The following is a 21,551-nucleotide window of genomic DNA, read 5'->3' as shown; positions in this document are numbered from 1 at the left end:
AAATACCTAATACTTAAAAAGCAAACAAACAAACAAACACACACAATAGTTTGCTTGTCAGAACACAAACAACTTCCCCACAAAACATCTGAGAAAGAATGAAAAGGCAGAAGTTTAGACAAATCCAGTTTAGGCATTGTGTGCGAGTCTCTGCCTGCAGTAGGAAATTTTGATGCTTTCCTCTTTTTTACTGACATGACTGATATTGCACCAAAGGATCAACAAAACAAGCAGTAATGTATACAAGAGGAGACAGATTCAGCAAACTGAAAAGCATTCCCTGTTTTCCTGCTCCAGGATAGAGGATACCATAGCTGTCAGTAAATGGGTTAAACCAAAACTACTGAGAAACCAAAACTAGTGAAAAGCAACTGCAGAGACAAACACTGGCTGTGTGACAGGGCAAACACAGACACAAAGCCGAGTTCCCCAGGTCAATGGCCCCATCTGCACTAGAGAAATGATGACACTGCTGTGTGTGTTAACTTACCTTGTAGAAGGCAGAACCCTCCCATTTCAGTCACAGCTACACAGGTACAACTCAAATTTTACTTGTCACCTGAACTTCTCCCAACTTCCCCTGAACACAGAAGAATACATTGTCTTGGAATCATTAAACAATTTTAATGTGTCCTTTTCTAATTAAGTGGTTGAAAACAAAAAAGCAGACTGACCCACACATGCACCAAGACTAATTTCCCCATTTTTCATTACATTCCCTTTTTTCCCTACTTTCAGATGATGAAACCGCACAATTTGATCTTTCCTTTATAGAATGCTTGACCACATTTAGACCCTGGACAGCAAGATACCCCAGCTAACACAGCCTGGGGGTCACTGCTGAGGTGCAGGCTCTGACCAGAGCTGCCCCATGGACCAGCCTGCTGGGACAGCTATCAAGCCCAGCATGACTTGACCTGGTCTCTTCAGAGCCACGTGTCCCATGGCATCCTGCAGCTATCCTGGCTCCCAGAGGCTTTTACCCATGAACCTGGGGGAACAGGACATCAGATGCCCATGGACGGCTGCGCTGCACTCCTACTGCCAGGTTTCTGCCAGACACAAGCTCAGGCTCTTCCTCAGGTCAAGCCAGATACAGTAAGTGCAGGACAGAGCTCACCTTTGTCCAAGTGGTCAGGGCAGTCATTTGGGAGCGGAGTTCTTGTCTTGGTATCTATGCCAGAGATCATTTATAGCTTCTTTTTAATAAAAAGACATATCATATATACATATCCACCTGAGCTTTGGTCTAATATCTGCTGAGGGTGGGTGCTCTCAGCTTAATGTGAGCAGTGGCACATGGTCCCAGTGAGCAATTTGAGGGAGTCCAATCCATGTTTGCAGCAGCCTGATCCAGCTGGCTTCGTGTTAGAGGTGCTCAGCTTGCTGATTGCACTGTGCCCCTTCTGAGGGCTGCAGGACCATGCCAAGCACTGTCAAAAAAGTGCGTGCTGCTGAAGCTCCAGTCAGAGGTGTGCAACATAGAAATTCAGACACCTCAAAAAGAGATGGACTTGATGACTGTAGGACAGGGAGGAGCAAAGTGTGGGCTTTGTATTTTGGGTATTTCCAGTTTGAACACCTATGCCCTGAAGCTCAAAGCTCGCAGTAAATCTTGCATATGTTACCAGACAGGAAGCATACCATTAAAATTAAAATGGCAAAGTACTAAAGAGCAATCAATTGGACGCTTCATTGAGAAAATACTAATGAATTCTGTGTGCCCAAAGTTCTTCATTGCAGTATTTGAAGATCATTGATGTCCTCTGATATCCTGAGCTTCAAAATCAAAATGTCACTAACCATTTCTTGAATACTTTTCAGCTTTTCCCTCCTTCTAGATGGAGAATTTTCATCAAAAATTTGTTGCTTACCTAAGACTTCATATTCATGCTGACTCTGTATGCTAGAAAGGAGATGAGAGATATCAAGCATATCTTCAAAACATATTTTCATCCATGTAAGATACAGAATCACGTTAGTTACCTTTGTAACCCCAGCAAAAATGACAAATCATGTTTCTGGTGATAGAAGTGACCAGACATACTTGGTTTCTGTCAGCTCTCCCAGCTCTGGAAAGAAGAGACAAAGAGTTGAACCACTGTTTTCTCTCTCCTCAGATGTAGCTCTTATGTGTCAGTGTGGTGGCTATGTTAAATCACAGTCTCCCATAGGATATTACCATTAAGGAGAGGCACATGGGAAACCAGTAATTGGTACTAAAACTTGATCTTTCACCTCTGTTGCTGGTAACTCAACAGATCCCCTGTTTCCAGGCTTCATGAGATACTTCAGCTTTTGGAAAATGTTCATGCATTCTGAGCTTGTGACACACATTTTGGTGTTAATCTCATTTTGCTGAGCTCATATCCTCACCTCAGTGCAGGCACTGGTGTTCACATTACAAAGACAGATGCTTTAACACTGGACATAATGACATAACAAGATCCCATGGCTACAAAAGAAATTTAGGTAAGTTCAAATTGTAAAGCATGCATATTTCTGCTGTGAGGAAATGAAGCATTTACTTCAAGTTTGTGTCAATACTGAATATTTTTACACCTGGCTCAAATGTTCTAGGTACAAACCAAGAACTGCAGGGTGAAATTCTATGGTTTGTCCTATAAGGAAAGCTGAAAGAGATGAATATTTTTAACCTCTCCTGCCTTTAAAATCCACCAGTTCTTTGACCTGTGATCAGAGTGCCAGCAAGTTTTTTGGAAGTGTTCTCCAACCTATTGTTTTCAGACTATTAAAATTTTGTAATTTTGAAAACATGTACCTGTTTTTTAGTGTTTGCTCCACTTTCCTTTCCTTTTTTTTTTTTGGAGGTGGGGGGGAAGGGTTGCATTGGGGAGGGAGAGGGAAGGATATGAAATTTAAAAAACCCAGCTTTCCCTGAAAGATCTGCTTAAACTACTAAATGATTTTGTCTACTTTGGAAGCAACCCCGGGTTTTATACATTCATTATAAGATAGTACAAAGAATTTCCTACCATTGCTTAACTTTGATTTGTTCTGAAAGGCAATTAAGTACCTTCTTTCAAAGATATTCAGGTGACTTATTTCGGCAGTTAAAAGATACTTCAAGGGGAGCATGTGCTAAACATCTCTGCAGGCATTGCTTACTGTGTTAAGGATTTACTCAATATTTGAAAAAGTAGACTCCTATTCTACTTTTTGCTTTTTTTATTCTTAATTTTACAATCAGCTCCCTCCAACATTGGCCATTTAACATTCTGTATATAATGTTCAAAGTAGATAAACCATCTGAACTAATTTCCCCTTTGACTTCCTATAATCTAAATAAGTAAATCCATATCTTTTTCATCACCTGTCCTTCATATGGGGAAGAGCAGAAGGTAAAGCTCTGTCCTACCAAGGAATCTGCAGACAACTGACTTCACAGAGAACCCCTACAATGCATAATTCATTTTCCAAACAAGATCCTGCCAAACCTGGAGAGTTTGTATCTAACAACATCCTGATATGATTTTATCCAGAAGAATCATACCATTATTATTCTTGGCCTTGTTTCCTAAGATATTGAAAAATTGTAATCATGATGTGTCTTCCCCTAATAACTTCTGTGGACACGGCCAACTTCAATTGCCTTTTGAGAGGAGCAGAGATGTCAAATGTGTTCAGTTCCACAAGGCTGTTAAACTGAAATGAGGAGAAGCTCCACTGCAAAATAGCAACAGTTTTAGACATCAGTAAATGTGAAATATTGTGGGAATCCAAGATCTGGGACAGGTTTCATTGGCATTTGCACTGCAGATCAGGCAAGATCTACCCACAAGACAGAAAGTTATGTATTAGAGCTCAGTAATGTTGCTGCCCACAAAACTGTCTTCCTGTAGAGTGACATATTTTTACATCTTTCCTAAGACAAAAGTGTTGGAGTAGTCCCAATCTGCTGCACACCAAATGGCTGCCTGCATCTACCATCCAGTCTGCCTGGTAATTCCACAGAAAATATTGCCTCTGCCTCCTGAGAATCACTGCTGCTATTCCCTCTCCCCACTTATTAAGGAGAGAACCTGAAGTTCTACTGCTGTGAGACACTTCAGCCCAGAAGCCATGGATTGAAACTTCTATCCCTATGTCACGTTATGTGAGCAGGTCCCACAGCTGGTCTCCAGCCCTGCCTCCCAAAAACAGCTGGACAGCTAATCACACGAGCTATAAAATCTCATGCAGTAATTTCATCACAATTATATTTGCATTATTTCATGACATTGTTATAGCTTTGGTTTGCTGTTGGAATTTTGTGTCTCTACCTTCTTTTCTTGTAAGTGAAGTTCTCGTCTGCCAGCTAAACAACACACAATTATGCTCTATCTACAAGAAGTATAAAGCCACTAAAAACACACTGCATTGAAAAATGACACAGTCAATCTGTCAAGATTTTTCCTGGAACTGATAAATACTAGATAGACTGCAAGAGAAATTGAAAATAAACTTTAAAATATGGCTCTAAGAGCAAACCAATTTGGACAGTCTTATGGAAACTTAGAAAATCAAGTTCAAGCCACAGAGATTTAAAATAAAAAGGCAGAAAGAGCAGATCCTTAGGTTCTGTAAACACATAGAACATATTTGTTTTGACTGAAAGATTTCCCACTATATTTTTAAAAATACATTTACTTACATAATACAAAATTGTATGTACAAGGAATAATATACATTTTATAACCTGGTATCATCCATCCCATCTCTCAGATGAAAACCAATTGCACTATATGCCTTAAATATTTTGTCACTGGAAGTTTAGCTAGAAAAAACAAATGACTAACAATCTTATTGTTCAGCTCTTGAAAGAATTCTGGTTTTCATTACAGCAAAGAATAGTTATAAAAGCTGCATTTCAAAGACTGTGTATGGTACCACAGACTGACATTAGGTACCTAAATGAAACCCATGGTGAGAGTAAATCATAGCATATTTGTGTCCACAGTCACTGGATATTTGCAATCAATTAGTATGGAATTAAAGTCTCTAATAGCATCTAGAGCACGGACAGTCAATCATTCCATCACCTTCCTTTTGTTCTTAATTAGTTAAGATGACACAGGAAAAGCTATCTCTGGCATTGTGAAGCCCTATATATGTAGCCAAGCCACAGCTTTTGTGATTCTAAGCAGGTCATACCAGAAAAAGCCCAGCATATCAAGGGTGGGCACTAGCCATGCAGCACCAAACATCCCACAAATCTCATCTGTGTCCTTCCAAAAACAAGTGGGCATGAGAACAGAGATGGAAGCAATTGGGAGCGCACTCTGTGATCCTAGGTGTCTCTCCCCACAAGCAGCTGGCAAAGTAGGATACTTCAGCTAGAAAGGGCAAAGCAGAGCCAGGGAAAGGGAGCGATGGGAACCAGGCATGCTCAATAGTTATTTATTTCTACAGCTGTACAGGAAATTTCAGCTGTTGGCAGCCTGCCTTGGCAAGCCACACCTTGTCACCCTTTCTGAGCAGACAGAAAAGAAAGAAGGGGAGCCAAGTGAGATCCCTCTGTGGGTTCAGCCACCAGTCCACCTGGAGCCAGCAGTATCTGAAATGTGATGTTTGAGTACCTGCTTTGCTTTGATTATGGGTTAGAGATTTCTGCTTCACCCTCAAATTGGGGAATAGCTGTTGGCCTAAGTGCTGAAATGGCAAATGCTGGTAGGACTGTGAAACACATAGAAAGGTTAGATGCTTTCCCTTCTCAGCATGGGAAAGAGCTCAGCTGAAGAACTCTGCCCCATTTGGACTCCACACTTCACAGATGGAGCCAAATGGAGATAGCCCTGAGGAGAGTGGTGGAAACTAATCTGAGGTTCAGAAAACCTGACACACAGGGAAAGACAGAATAAACAAGTCATTTAGAGAAAAAGGCTGAGAAGAGACTTGAGAACAATCTTTGATGTATAAGGCTGCAAAAAGAAAAGGAGAGGAACAAACTATTTTCCAGGTCCAGTGTAGACAGGATAAGAAGCAATATGCTTCATTTGCAGTACAAGAAATCTGGGGAAAGGAGTCCTCTAACAGAAAAGAAAACGAAACACTGGCGAGTTTGTCTGGAGAGCTCATTATGGGCGGTATTTAGGAACAGACCAGAAAGATCTGTATGACAAAGTGATGTTGGTTTAACGGGTCCTTCCTTGGGACAGGGAGTGGACTTCACAACTTTTCTGAGATCATAGCTTGAGAAAACTCTAAATGAGGTAAACTGTGTGTCATGGTGACACTACAGACCCCAAGACATCACATGTGAATGAAGGTCAGCAAGGACTGTGCCATACCCAAAGGCCAAATGGATTCCTTGGCACTTCAGCAGAGCATTGTGGGTACTTCTTTTGGCCACATTCTTCTAATGTGTGTGAAGCATTACCTACTGACACTCCCTTCCCTCTGCAACTTCCAAGTGATTTCTGCTTATCCGGGAGCTGATTCAGAGGACGGACAGTCTTTGTTAGGTCACTGTTAGGGCCTCACTTGGCCTCCTTTCCCATGAGGGAGGAAGTGGTCTGGGAAAAAAAGTCGCATCCTCACAATAGCTGTTAGAAATCACAGCTTTTTGGAGGGTTGAGACAAATCTCTTATATCTGCTTCCAAATTTAGATTAACAGGGACACTGAGCATGTCTACGGTAAGCAGAGGCCTGGAATGAGAAATAGACTATTTCTTAGATAAGTTAAAAAAAGAGGACTAAAGAGAGCCACATCACACATACCTCCTGTACTTGTAAAGGGGCTAGGAGCCTTCTGGCCGCTCCCAGCTCAGGTGAATCCTCTTCTTCAATCAACCCCACACCAGCAGGAATCCTTCCAGGGAGGGTTGCCATGCTTTTCTGTGTGCTGGTGGGACAATGTCCTTGCCCTTATTCAGCTCTGCAGGAAGTACATTTTGGTGAGTGCAGCAGTTTAAGGAATGTAGGAATGTTAATTATTAGAGCTTCAAAAGATACAAGTTCCAGTGGGCTGGATTCCAGGGCTCTGAATGAAATGAAAACCTCATCTTGATCTCCCCTGGCCCACAGTTTGGGTTGTTAGAGGAAAAAAAGAATTGAGTACACACACAAGATGGTTTACCAGCACAAAACAACAGTACACAGCTTTAGGACTTCGAACATTTTAAAGTAGGAGCTGTTGTTGGGCAATGTTCCTTATACAGATTTACCCTTCAGTGCTGTTAAGAAAATTCCACTGGAAGATTTCAATGTTATGTTTATAGTGCTCTCCTTTAAAACGGATGTAAACAGATCCCCTCCTTCCCTACTGTTTGTTTGGAGCTCACATTTCAGTTCCTATGCTGGGACCATGTTATATAATGGGTGCCACTAGCACTCTGAATGCCATAAGCAAAAAAGAATAATTCAAAAATATATCAGAACTGAGTTTCTCTTTCTGGAGTTTCTCGTCAAGTCCCACTATAGTTTCTTGCTGTTCCTCCCCCTTTGCAGAAGAATATGTAAATCTGTTATTTTGCCTCCCTGTCTGTCTGAGGAAGCCTGTGAAAGAAGCAAAAAACCCCATGAGCTATGTTCATCTTCTGGCTGCTGAAAAGCTGTGATTTGAGGCAGTGGATGTAGGAAGAACAGCACAAATACTTCTACACCTCTGGTTACACAGGTAAGACAACACAATCCAGGGCAGAAGTTCAAAATTTGGTCTGTTTTCCTCAGGCTCCTACTGTGGTACACACAGACAAAACTAGCTTGTTTAGGTTATGATTAAGATTATGAGATGGCTCATCTAGTAAAATATGAGACCAGAGAGTATCTGAAGGAATATGAGGTGTCTGCACAGAGGGAAAGGAAGGGTAATTCATTCCCCCATGAGAGCCTACATCACAGCTGAACACAGAAGAAAACAGCACAACCACATTCCGTACTCTCAAAAGCATTTTTTTCATTGAGTGAGAGGAAAAAAATCACATGAAGATGGACTCAGCCATGGATGCACGCCTCCTCCTAATAGAGGCAGACACATGAGCTTCCTCTTGCCAGCATAATGGTGCAAGCTGTCTGTATTTCAGATGGTGCCAATCTCCACCTCTTTCTACTCTTCAGACACTCTGTTTTAAGAAGCACAGAGGTGAAATGGTTGGCATTTCTGAAGGTCAAAACCTCTGGTACTTATTGCTAGCATGTGACATGTCTTCTCCTCTCCTGATGGCTGCAGGAGAGGAGTGCCAATGTGTCTGAATGGGTGTGGCACAAGGTAGAACTACGAGCCCCTGACTCTTGTGCTATTTCTTACCTGCTGGATGATCTGGGGCAAGTCACTTCAATCTTCTGTGCCTCACCTTCCCCATATGTGAACTGGTGCTACTCCACCACAACTCTCTAATACCTCTCCAAAGTCTCTGGAAATAGATGACTGAAAAGTTCTAGATACTGTGAGCAGTTTATTTCCTCAGCAGTTCTGAAAAATTGCATGGGACACTCTCACAAAAATACAAGTCATTTAAAAGAAGTCAGGAAATTTCCAGCAGTTCAGACTCCAAGGAGAAGGAGTGAAGTCCAAACCTAAGGATCTGTCTAGTGAGAATCCGGAGTTTCTCATTTAATTAAAATATAGACAGCTAGCTCAAACTCCACTTCTTACCTCACTGCCTGTGACTAATTCACAAGGGTTCCATAGCACCCAAACAAGGGAGGATTTTCTGTGAGTAGGTAAAAGAAAAGTTTGAGGGAGGTCTCTCTGGGACCTATAAAAACCATGCATATTACACTCTCAACAAGTTCCAAAAACATCAAGATTGAAAAATTGCATTTCAATACAGCCAAGAGTTCAAGTACTATAAAAGCCATGTACCATTAAAATGTACATTTGTATTGCATCACTGAGGCAGAGCATCAAAGGATACATTAGAATTTTACTTCACTGGATTTAATATAGGCATTGCTATATTCTGGCTGCACTAGGACTATCTCTTTATGACTGCCTTTACCATCCAAATATATACATGAAGTGCTAGAAGTTGTTTCAGTGGACTGCACTGAAGAACATAATTCTTAAAAAAATAATAGTGCATACTTTGCATTTGACTGGATAATTACCTATGCAATTATTAAGGAGTGTGCAATTGTGAAAACTAAAAGATTAGACTTAACATTTGCCAGCACAGGCTTTCATAGTAGGGCTGAAATTAAAATCTTCTGTTCTGAGGTGAAAAACTATGAAATCTGGATTAAAGGGCATAGTTAATTAACTGCTGATGGTGGTAGTTCTACGGTCTCACCAAAAGAAAAAGACAAAAGCACTATTTTGGGGAGATATTACACATCTGCTGTTGAGCACACAACATTGAAAACCTCAAAATAAATCATCAGATCTGCTTTCTCTTATGGGAAAAGCTTTGAACCAGGGTTTTCAGGCACACAAAATATCTCTGATATTCTGCAGTACTGCATCCTGTTATGCCCAAGTTATTTTCACTAGACTTTCCTACAAAATTGGAGCCTATGTGATCATTCATTTTGTGTTCACCTGTGTATTCATTCCATCCATTTCTTAATGATATTTCCAACCAGCTTCTAACACTGGTAGACTTGTAAATGATAACCAAATTCCTCCTTTTTCTTCCTGAAAATAGACAGATGCATAGAGATGCTATCAGAGTCCTGGCTCTGAGAAAACTTGCAGTTGTGAGTTCAAGATATGAGAGAAACCTCATGGGAGAAATCCCTTATATAAACACCCCACTGATGGGAAAAGCTTTGCCTGGGGCTCACATCCTCTTAGATAGTGAAAGTCAATCACCCATGAGACAAAAAACTATAGGAAACCAGGCTTCATTAGTTCTGCTGCCACAAATTTACTTGTTAAACAAAATGGCTGTTCCAGGATTTCTGAAGAAGAGCACTGTACTGTGGGCATGCACAAGTCTGGTTTTTTTCCCTTTTTCACTAAGTACTTCTGTTTAATAAGCTGCAAGTTGTCTGCCTAACTCACCAAAATGTACAGTCTCACTCCTATCAATAGCAAGACAAACTGGTGACCCATGAAACACATGAGAGTTGAGCAAAGGTTTGCACAAACAAACCATGACACAAATCTACTGAGAACAACAAAGAATGAACAATTTAAACTACTTGACTACTTTGCCAACACATGATGCCTGATTTTTAACAAGTAAATCTTTAGCAGAACATGGAGGGGAAAAAACAACAAAAAATCCTGAAAGCAAGCTGTTCAAAATTTTCTTTTCAGCAGAATATAGTGTCCTAAATTTGCAGCAGTTGTTTTGCATGCCAAAACATTTGAAACAAGATTAATTATCAGAGAGCAAACTTTGAAAACATAGATAAAAACCCCCAAGCCTAATTTGATGTCTCATAGCTGGTCAACTCAGAAATGCAGTATACAAAATCTTTAACTTTTATTTCTAATCAAGTGTTGTGGGTATACTTTTTTGTTTCTTGGAATTCTCACTTGTTTTGGGAGAGAAGGAAATTTAGTCACAAAAGTCTCTCTGTGCTCTTGATGATTGGCATTCTTCAAACACCAAAGCAAGTTACAAAACTGTAATAATCTCTCCTTCAAATTCTGGATTTCACACGCACACACACAAAATACTCTCAACATCCTGGAAAGCTTCTGCCATTGTGATTGCACCAACATTCACAAAAACAACTTGGAGACTTGAGCCAGGGTCAAAGAATTGGATCTTTTCTGCTCTCCAGTATGACCAGTCTGAAAAAATAAGGCTCAGCAGCCTTCTTCCCTGGTGGTCTGTTAGTATGGACACATACAGGTTTACATTTTTCAGGTATGTTTCAGGAAGCAGGCTACAGACTTTAAAGAAAAACAATCCAAATTCACCTCAAACCTAGTGGACAACCACCACAGACCTCACCAGACTCTAGCTCAAAAGCCTTAGAAAACAGAGAGGGTGAATGTGACCACAGTCCAACATAGGAAATATGCACATTGGTATGGACAGAGATCCATCCACTGGGTCTGGAGAGCAATTGCTTGAAAGATTTACTAATTGTCCCACACCTCTTATTTTTTCATCATTTTCTTATATTTTTATTTTTCTTCACAAAGAAAGTACAGTCTGTGAAGGTCTGCAGTCACACAAACCAAGTTCCTCAGTTTAGTCCCTAGTCTATATTGTTCCCAGTTAGTGGGTTGACAGGAAAACACTTCATGGCTGCAGCCAGATTAATACTGCTGTAGATTAATATTTTCCTTACCCTTCTTAAGCCTCACTTAAACCAAGTCTTTACTCTTTTAAATCCTCTTTCTCTAAGCCTTTCAAAGTCCCCATGATCTTTCTCTTTGCACCTTAAAACTTGATTCAGTTTGCTACCTCCACCTTTTCCAGTTTATTTCCTTACCATGAGAGCTGCTTTATGTCTTCTCACAACTTCCTGTCCCATTTTCAGTTCTCTCCACCCAGATTTTAAGGAACAACAGAATGCAGGAAGTAATAGAGGACCAGATGAACTACAAGGAACACTGATATTGGGAAAACACTGAGAATTCTCTAATTAAAGAAATATCTGCTAATTTTTTCTAGCTTTTCTTTCTCTGTCTCACAGAATGCTCTGCCCCATAAGCAATTTTCCATGTCCTGTGCTGAGCTGACTGGTATTGCTTCAATTAAATGCAATTTTCCATTGAATGGAGATGTTTAGATAGGGGATTTTACCACGGGTCTCTTGAATCCCAGACAATTACAGATTCTTAGATGATGTATACATGCCTCTCTTCAGTGTTTACAGATTATTCATCAAGCCATTTTGCAATTTTTTTTCATTGTTTCCTTTTTTTCAGTACCTTTGTTGAATTGCATGGATATATTCCCTAATCAATCTTTGTCTGTAACTCAGTGGTTGAGTGACCAGCCCTGGGAATATTCAATAGATACATAGGGCATTTATTAGGGCCATGATTTAGTGGTGGACTTGGCAGTGCTGGGTTAATGGTTGGATTTGATCATCTTAAGGGTCTTTTTGATCTAAATGCTTCTGTGGTTGTAAATGGTTAACTAACACCAGAACCCTCACCACCTAAACTCTGTGGCACTTAAGCATCACTACTTTCAGTTCTCTCACCATTTTTTAAATCATATTGTTGCATACATTCAAGCTGATTTCAGAATTTGTACACTGCATATTCCACGGACCTCTTCTGATTTAGTTGTTATGTAAAAATAACACAGTCAAATGTGACGAGGTCTGTTAGTGACATAAACAAGGGCTATGACTGGAATGGCAATAAGCTATATGTAGGCATATGCTGATTGAAAAGAGAAATGATCCACAAGAGTCCGGCATCCTGTGAAACACAAATGAAGGCAGTAAGTGCTCCAGTGCAGATATCTGATCCTGCACATTCCAGCCTATCTGGGACCTTGATCCTCTGATCCCCCCCTCTCCTCCCTTCTCTGTAAATAACATTTCTTATTATGAACTACCCCACATCTGGCACAGGATTGCTCATGCCAAGCTGAACTACACCCTTCCCCTGGGGAATAAGGTCAGGAATCATGATAAACACAGCAGTATAGGAATTTGACACCTTATAAAATTTTTGTTTACAAGTATTAGCAGTGATTACTCAAAAAAATCTCAGAAAAAAAAGATGAAAAAAAGTTAATCAGATATGTAGACACAGTAATTAGGTTGTAGCCACTACCAGTTATCAATTTACCCAGCAGTCTGTGTCTTTAGACTTCTGCTGCTTTTTTTCTAAGGAAGCAAACCCCCTGCAGTCCTGAGAGGAAAAATATCATTTAAGTACCCTGCCCATGCAGCACAGAGCCCTGATTCAGATAATTTCTTACTCCCCAGAAAGAAAAAAAAACAACAGGGTGCCTTCTGGAATATATTCATTTTGCTTCCTAGCTTGATACTAGATATGGAGACCATCTGAACTATCCACTCTTGTAGTCATCCCTTAACGCAATTGCTCCAAGAATAATCCCACTGGGAGCAGACTGCCGGAAGACTTGTGAGCTTCTGCATCTTTCTATGTGTGGCATGGATGGCCAACTACACAGGAACACCAGAGACACCATCTGGGAAGAGGTGAAGAGCAGCTTCCTCAGCCTGGTTGCTCTGGATGAGCAGAGATCCAGGGCAGGTGACCTGTGACACACACAGCCATGGCAGACCTGCTCGGTCACTCTTCCAGCCTGGAGCTGACACTTCTCAGCTGAGATGGAAGGACCCTGGTGCTGCCAAAAAACCTGCTGCAGTGTCCCCAGCCTACAGTGTGCTTCCATCCACTCCAGTTTATTTGCAAGTACCACCACCATACTTAAAGTGGGGAGTTGGCTGTTTTCTATCATCCAATACAGATGCTCACCCCCAGTGCACGGCCACAAACAACACACACAAACTCCCCGAGGCCCTGGAAGCCAGAGTGCACCACACCTGAGTCACAGTGATCCTTGCAGGGTGCCATCAGCTGCACAAAGTTGGACAGGGAAGGCCTGACATGCCAAAAACCAATCTCTTTCTTTCACTCAGAGTTTTGGCAACAAAGACTACTTTACGGCTCATGCTTTCTACATTTAGAAAATTCTCTCCCAAGCTGAAAACACCACTCAGGGACTTTCCAGACTCTTCAAAGCTATTGGAAACAGCAACACCATGTGTCCTCCTCCACTCTCATCAGAGTTATTTAGGAGTTAGTTCCTCTGGGCTCATCTTAAAAATACTCAGAGCACAAAAATAAGTCATGCCTGAAGGTCAATTAAATTGAAATCTTCCAAACAGTGTTAAAAGTGCCCCACTAGATGCAGCTAAGAGTAAGGTCTGGGATTTATTTCCCAACACCTTTCATATAGCTAGTCAGTACTATGCCAATTTCAATGGGAAGACATGGAAATATTCCAGAGTGTCAGAATTTGAATCTCTCTTCCTTTCTGTGTAGAGATGTGGACAGACGGACAGAAATGGTGGCAGCATGCCCATCACAAGGTTGTGCTCCATGACCACGGACACATAAAATGGGGTTGCAGAAGAAAACAGCTACACATTCCTTCGCCAGTCAGCCAGAGGATGAGTCCCTCTGCTGTCAAATTTACAGGTTCTTTACAAAGCAGACAGCTATGGCCTGGCTGTCCCACCAGTGCTGTCAGCTGTAGCTGGAATATAGCACATGGGGGACTGCAGGCATGCATGAATTTTGGACTTCTATTTCTTCCTACAAATTAAACCCTTTTACGGTTATATTTCTCTAAAGATATTTGAGCCATTAATACATGTTCTGTGCAGCTGCATATATTATGCATGTTCTTTGACTGTATATAGAAGTTACATCTGCTATATTCACCATCTGCTATATTCTCAGAGAAATGTAGTATATAAAAAAAATTAAGGTGGAGATAGGAGCTGACTAAATGAATGCAGAAGATTAAAATCCTTCTTCAGGGGCAGAAGAAAGCAGTTAATTTTAGTGGTTACTACTCACTAGCAAGTTTGATTACTTTATGGTTTCCATCTCTTTACCCTTTCCTGTTTAATTATTCTCCCTTATCAGTCATTTGAAGACTAAAACCTTCAAGCCTGGCTTAATTCAGTCTTGTCCTCTTTTATGTTTTCTTGTCAAGACTGCTGTTATCTACTACTTCTTCCATCTGTGGCTTATTTTTCTGTCAGGGCAACAAGCTTCTCTTTGTCAGCTCCCCAAGGTCACTTCTGGGACATCTTCCATATGTATAACTACATCTAAAACCAATGGGTCTAAGGTCACCTGCAAAGCCCTTTGCTTTTTACAAGGCCTTACCTCATATCTCCTCCAGCTGCTCACAGGAGTTCACAGTAATTTGTACATAAAATGAATGTACCAGAAACTGACGTTCTCATTCCTCTGCCTATTTGGCAATTCTTGGGCTGTGGTTTTCCTGGAGTAGGAACTGTATTCTTCAGCTATGTCTAGACTGGTCAAACTAACAGTGGCTGAGCACAGACCCACCCCAGTCATTGGAAGGATGGCCTCTGGCATGGTTTTGGCTGAGGCCAGCTAACTCTCTTCCAAGCATTATGTTGGCACAGTTCAAGTTTGGACATTAAGATAGGCCAAGGACCATTCCCAGCTGAGTCCCATTTTTGGGAGAGAGAAGTGTTTCTGTGCATGGATGTGAGCTCTGCCATGCCATCCCAGAGCAGGCTGACATCCTACCAGACGTTCCTGTAATTCCCAGCTCTTGCAACAGGGACTGCTTGGGATGTGTGCAGTGCCCATGCCTGGGGGATCTCAGCCGTGACTGAGATCTCAGCTTGCTGCCTGAACCTCAGCGATTAAACAACGGATTTATTTTTCCATTCCTAAGATTTTATGAGTGCTTAAGAAAATATTTTCCTCTCCCCCCCCCCCCCAACATTACTTGAGTATCCCTTTCGTAAGGCACAGAGGCACTTCACTTAACACTTCAATGAGAAAACCCAATTCCAATCTCCCTTTAATTTGAGAGAAGCTAAGAAAAAGGATCAGAAGTCTCTGCACTCCCATTCTCCTCCTTGAGCCACCTGCATTGCCTTTGCTGACTCAAGGGTTAGCAGGGAGTAGCCAAGTCTGCCAGGGACTTTCTGTCCAAACTCTGCCTGTGAAACTTGTGGGTTCCTCTTTAGGAGCTACGCTGGAGCAGTGGGACCTGGAGAGATTTCCCAATTTCCCTGATTCCAGAAGAGCCATGCTGCAGGGGAAAGGAGGGCTCTGGGGAGGTGCACAGCCTCTCAAAGAGCACACTGAAAACAAGACAGCTGTTAATGAGTTGCAGCAGAGAAGGTGTGCAAGGTGGTGATTGAAGGCAAGGAAGATGCAGACCCAGCAGCTGCAAAATTTGCACTATTCAGAAGGTGTTCCCACGATGCTGGAGGGAGCAGGGTGTCAAAGATCCCCTTCACGTCACTGCAGATAAAAGCTGTTATTCCTTCCTATAAAGCCCTTCTCAGAGCCCAGAGAAGAGAAGGAAAGATAAATAAGAAACTGGAAGGCCATTATCTATCTCTTATGGGTCTTTAGAAAGAAGAATTTGGTGGCAAAAGCCACAAGTAAGAAAGAAGAAAAGCAAGAATGGCTGGGCATGTCCCCTGCTGTGAACAACAAATATTTCAATGCCTTATCTTGGGCACCAAAGTGCTGGAAGACAAAGAAAAAGACTGATGCCTGGAAAAGTGGGCATCTTGTTCCTTGCATGGTTCTGACAACAGCTCGTGGAGGTTTTCCTGCTACTGTGGCTTAGAGGCAAAAAAAAGTAAATAGGGATAAGGAGAGTATGTGCATATCCTTATCTAGATTTTGTTCATAAATGAGAAAAGTCTGAAGAATAATTCAAAACTCTCTTAACTGGGATTCTTAGTGAGAGCATTGCTACATCATCCTTTCCAACCGCAGGCACAGAGCTGAGCCCTGAGATCTTCCAACTCCCATCTCCTAAACCCCCCCATTGCTGCACTGCAGTCAATATTTACGAGTGAGACTTATAAAACAATTTTATACCCATGCCCTCATTCTGCCACAATTAAACACCATCTCCAGAGCTGTTCTGAGATCACTGATGGTATCAAGAGCAAAAGGGACAGTAATTTGTAAAGACGTGTTAGCATTGTTCGCCTTTAAAAGGCACAAACCCACACACTAATGTGCCCTCGCACACACACAATTTTGCCAAGCATTACAGCCAACGTTATTTTTAAGCTTCTGTCAAATAGATGCATGACTGCTGTGGGGATTTTATATGTTTAAAATGTCTAGTATGATTTCAGATATTTTCCTCTTAAATATCTACTTTTTAAAAAAAATTATTTATCTAAACATGTTTTGAAATACAAAGCCTAAACGCATTTAAGCTTGCAGAAAGGCACATTTAAGGCTGACAAGACTAAGTTTAAGTAAGTTTGAAGAATCACTGCTTTTTCAACGATACTGTTCTTACTATGCTGGGTTTTGGCCTGATAAATCTACACACACACACAGAGGTAACTTTTCTCCACTGCATCCAACCAGAGTATGCAAACAAATCAGGCTCACATGCAGAACAAGTTATGAGAGCTACTGTTTTAAACTATGAGGCCTCAGTTTTAGGAAGCATTCTTTACACTACAAATCCTCAAGTGAGTAGAAAGGCTGTTTCTCCAAGTTTCTCAGGGGAAGTTCATGGCCTCTGCATTTGACAGATCAAAATAACACTGCTGCTCCATTCCTGAAGTGGTGATGCAATATTTTCACTAGAGCTCTCAGAGAGAAAGTCTGAAGAAAAAAACCAAAACACCCTAGATTAAATTTCAGTAACAATAAATCAAGGCATGAATGCTTGAAACAACTCAAATGCAATTGCTTGTCTGCACGGATACTACCTTGCCATCCCATAATACAAACCCCATTTATTTTCACTGATGCAGAACCTTGCTGTAGAAATGTCATTATAGCAAGAAGCAGCATAAGGGAGGATATCAGGTTTTCCTCTGTATTTATGCCTTGAAGGTAATAATATCTGCACTACATCCAAAACACAAGCACGTAGGATGTGACAACATGTCCCAGTTGTTGTCACTGGTGTCACAGTAAGCTACCCTCATTGCTGTCCCAATACTTTCACAAGAAGTAGACTTGTATGAAAAATAAAAATTTGCAATGTGCAGAATAACTTCTAGTACGAATGCATGAGAAAATATCTAAATACCTTCTGAAGTTCCTTGGCTCAGCTCCCCAAGCTTCCCCATGTAGCATCAAACTGACCACTCAGCTAAAGGCATTAACAGCAAAACAACACAGGATTCAACTGCTTTTAGGGAAAAAAAAATTGCAAAACTTTCCTTTTAGAAACCAAAACAACAAACAAATCATCCCCCCTGGTATTCACAAAATGGTATATTTTTCACTCAGTTAAAACTCATAGAAATAATAAAACTTTAACCAGAAACTCTAAAATTTAGCCTCAGGCAGAATGCTTGAAAGAGCATAAACCAAAAGCTCCCACGATATCCACAACAGACTTGGTTATAGCCAGTGATATTATGCAGCAGGCACTCAAACACTGCAGTGGCAGGTGGGAGCATTCACATGCAGGAATGATAAATTAGGAAAAAAAACTCAGTTTCAGACATGTTACCTTGTGAAGCAGAACATTCCAGATTGCTTTGCTTTGCCTCGAGGTGGAGGGAGGATCACTACAAACAAGAGACATGTGTGCTTGTGTGTTCTAAGAGTGGTCTGCAATACCTGCAGTGTTAGGCAGTTGATGTAACCCAATCAAAGCAGAAAACTCTTGGTTTGAGCATGACACATTTAGGAGTATAATAGACACAAGATACCAAGGAAAGACGAGAAGCAAAGGTTTAACCTCAGACTGAATTTTCATCCAAGATGCCCAGGAAACACAGAAAAATCCTCAGTACCAATCTTCCTGATTAATAGCTTGCCAGAAGTTTGCTACAGTTCTGATTTGGAACGTATCAGAATCTGTATTTGACAACTCTTTCTGCAGTGAAACAGCACGTGCAGGCAGCAGTGACCAATCTTACTGCCTGTGCCACCTCTAAATGGTGTCCTAGCACTGCGTGACCTTGGTACTATCACAGCTTCATTTTCATTTTATGGACTTCACTTCTCAAGCTATTTCTATGGCCAGCTACTTTTTTCTCCTTCTTCCATTAATTTATAAATTAGACAGGACTCAATTTACAGTTCTGTTTGGAACTGTGTAAGTTATTCTACATCGATTCTTTACAACTGGCTTTATCCACCTATCACATTTCTTAGAGGTAAAAGAGGGCAGTAAAAGCCCTTGTGAAGTACAGACCAAATGCAAGGCATACTTCAGCTACAAAAAACCCTTCTCTGCTTAGCATGACAATAAATTAATACTACAAAAATTATCTGATTTGGTAGCTTGCCAAGCTTATGAATTACTTGCCTGTTTTTCACTTGCTAACAGAAAATGCAGACTGACTGACGCTGTGTTCACTGTACCTGGCTTTAAGACTGCATAGAATTTACAGTCAAATTCAAAATCTCTCTAACAGGACGTGATAGCATTGACAATAGCAAAACCTGAGCCATGGAAGATGGACTGCTACAAACAAAACAAGTAAAAAAGTTGCAGGTACCTCTGGAGCATTCCCTGACAGACAATCCCTCAGGCCACATGGGCTGTTATAAGTCCTGCAGTACGCTGGTGTTTGTGCCTGAATTGGTTCTTTTAACTTCAGGCTATTGCCAAACTGTGACTTACTTTTCTCTCCAGCTGCATCTGTTTCTTCTAGTTGGTCTGCCATCTCCCTCTGGCAATGTATGGTCTGCTTATTCACTGCTTCAACTTTTACTAAGGAAAGACTTGTGCTTTCCTGTCCGATGAAGAGTGCTAATCGTTTTTTTCCTTGTTTCAGCAGTTCCACAGGGACCATCATCACCATCTCTGGGCTGCTGTTCCTCCACAGTCTGAGTTTTCTGGCAAACATTCATGGCGCTCTTAACTCCCCTAAAACATAAAGGTCCTTGCCCTCTGTCTCATCCCCAAGGGGCTGAGCCAAGGCAGAGGGGGAAAATGCCCTTTCCCCACTCCTTCAAGTAACTCTCATCTCAACACAAACTAAATTTTTCATGCTGCTTCCAGCTATTCTCTACAATAATTGCAATCTTAAGGTCCTTGCTAGCATCTTTCCTATTCAGACCTTATAGACAAATCTTAAAGAAGCAGGGAAGAGAAATTACAGGGAGGGGATGGTGAGATTGTATTGCTGGAAAGGGAAAAAATGAAATTGCTGTGAAGCAGAAGCACACAAAGAACTATAAAAATTAAGAGTGCTTTTCCAGGGACCAAAGGTCACAAAACTGGGGGCTGAGAGATCACAAAGATGGGCAAGTCAAGCCTGTGGCAGAGAAGGTGGAGAAAGAAACACAAAGGTAGTTTCCGTGCTTGTAGGATCACCATTCCAGTAAGCGGAAATTGAAAAGAGATCCTAAGCAGGAAATATCTTTGGAAGTGGATGTAATGATTGCATTTAAGACAGAAAGAATAGGATGCTCATCTAGAGATGACAGTGGAAAAGAGATTAATTGTAGGGGTTAACTTCTAAAAGCAACTTAAAAAATGTAGCTGCTTCATTTCAGCAGTGATGTCATTAATAGCCTAACTTGCAGTTTTGAAGATTCATGCTGTTAAACCCAGTTTTCCATTGCATGGCTCTTGGCTGGTACTTTTTTGCCTGGTTTGTTACACTGATTTTTGGCCAAGAACTCTTGTAGTTGACTCACAGGTTACTGAGGTGTAAAATAAATAGGAAAAAAATTGAGAAGGGACATATGACATCACCGGTGATGAAAAGGTTCTTGGTGTGTTCTGAGAAAACATTCAGGTCAGAGTAAACTGGAAACAGAAAAATGGACATTCATACTTAGGTTAACTTGGAAAACAGTTCTATAAAGAAGGCAGTTATTTAACACAGATTTTTAATCCTAAACCACTCTGTGGTTGCAGAGAATAATTTTAGATTTATATCAGTATTAGCGGATTAAATTTGTAATAGGTCTTTCATCTAACTCAGCAGAGAAGAGCAGCAATTACTTGACTTGGCATCCTTGTCTTGCTCAGTGAAGAGAGCCTGAATCCACAAACTTACTTTTCTTGCCTTAACAAAGGAATCAAAAGTGCAAAGGAAAAAGTGCAAGTGGAAGGACAAATGCTATAAAAATAGAAAAACAAACCAAACCAAAATGTCCAACAAGATAGCTGCTGCTATCTGACAGCTTTCTTTGTTTGAAGGGCAGAAACAAATTCACTTCAGCTACAGCATATAAGCATATAAGCTGCTACCAAAAGCCAAGTTGTCTCCATTTTCAGTAAGGAATTCTAACAACATGCTGTTAAGTTACAAATTTTCAACTCATTTGCAGAAAACCAGATACTGTCACTAATTATGATTAGACCTTGGTCTTTGAAGGACGTTAATAGCTAAAAAGAGAACCCTGTGCTACTATACTCAGCCCATAAAGGATAACTCTTTTATTAGTGTAGCTGAAGGATTAGTGGAAATGTTTGTCTAATGAATGCAGCTACTATATTTGAGCACATGCCTGAATAAGCTACTGGTTGACTGAAACCTATCTATTTTTAAGTACTCCTGAATGCTACAAAAACTTGCCCAACTGCAGTATTACACTGGATTTTGTATAAATGCAAACATTTTATTGCCAGTGAAATTCACCTTATTTGCAAGTCTTATGCCTGAAACACATAATGTAAAATGTATAGGAATGACTTTCCTTCATCTGGTCTGATTTCCAGTCTCTGTAATGCATACAGCTTTCATGAGATGTACCTTTTTGTAAAAGTACCTCTTACACCTTCAGAATTAATAACTGTTTCTGCAACAGACACAAGATTTTATACGTATGTGCTTGTTTATACATGTATACATATAAGCTTACAAAAATATAGACATAATATAAACAAAAAATTAAAATAATTTTTAAAGTAATTTTTGAAACACAAAGTACTGGTTTGAGTAATCACACTGAAAACAACTCCATACAGTTGATGGCAATCTTTTCTTCTTTATAGTAATGTATTTCCTACCAAATTCCAATTTATTTTTA

General features: G+C 40.7%; 1 long non-coding RNA gene across 3 annotated transcripts in view; it reads right to left on the bottom strand.

The window, feature by feature from the left end:
• The window catches only part of LOC135297351 (uncharacterized), a 30,954-nt gene extending 19,562 nt beyond the window's left edge, over positions 1–11,392 (bottom strand). The window contains exons 1-5 of one of the 3 annotated variants that reach the window (XR_010359366.1): positions 11,339–11,392; positions 6,722–6,878; positions 1,987–2,072; positions 1,121–1,906; positions 491–580 (exon numbers count right to left, since the gene is read on the bottom strand). This is a non-coding gene — a long non-coding RNA (uncharacterized LOC135297351). Of the gene's footprint in view, positions 1–490; positions 2,073–6,721; positions 6,879–11,338 lie in introns of all 3 variants that reach the window. The other 2 variants (XR_010359365.1, XR_010359367.1) reach the window with 2 other exon arrangements.
• Positions 11,393–21,551: the final 10,159 nt, after the last annotated feature.

Source organism: Passer domesticus, chromosome 3, assembly GCF_036417665.1.
Source record: "Passer domesticus isolate bPasDom1 chromosome 3, bPasDom1.hap1, whole genome shotgun sequence".
NCBI classification, from domain to species: Eukaryota; Metazoa; Chordata; class Aves; order Passeriformes; family Passeridae; genus Passer; species Passer domesticus.
This window is presented reverse-complemented; position numbering and strand designations above follow the sequence as displayed.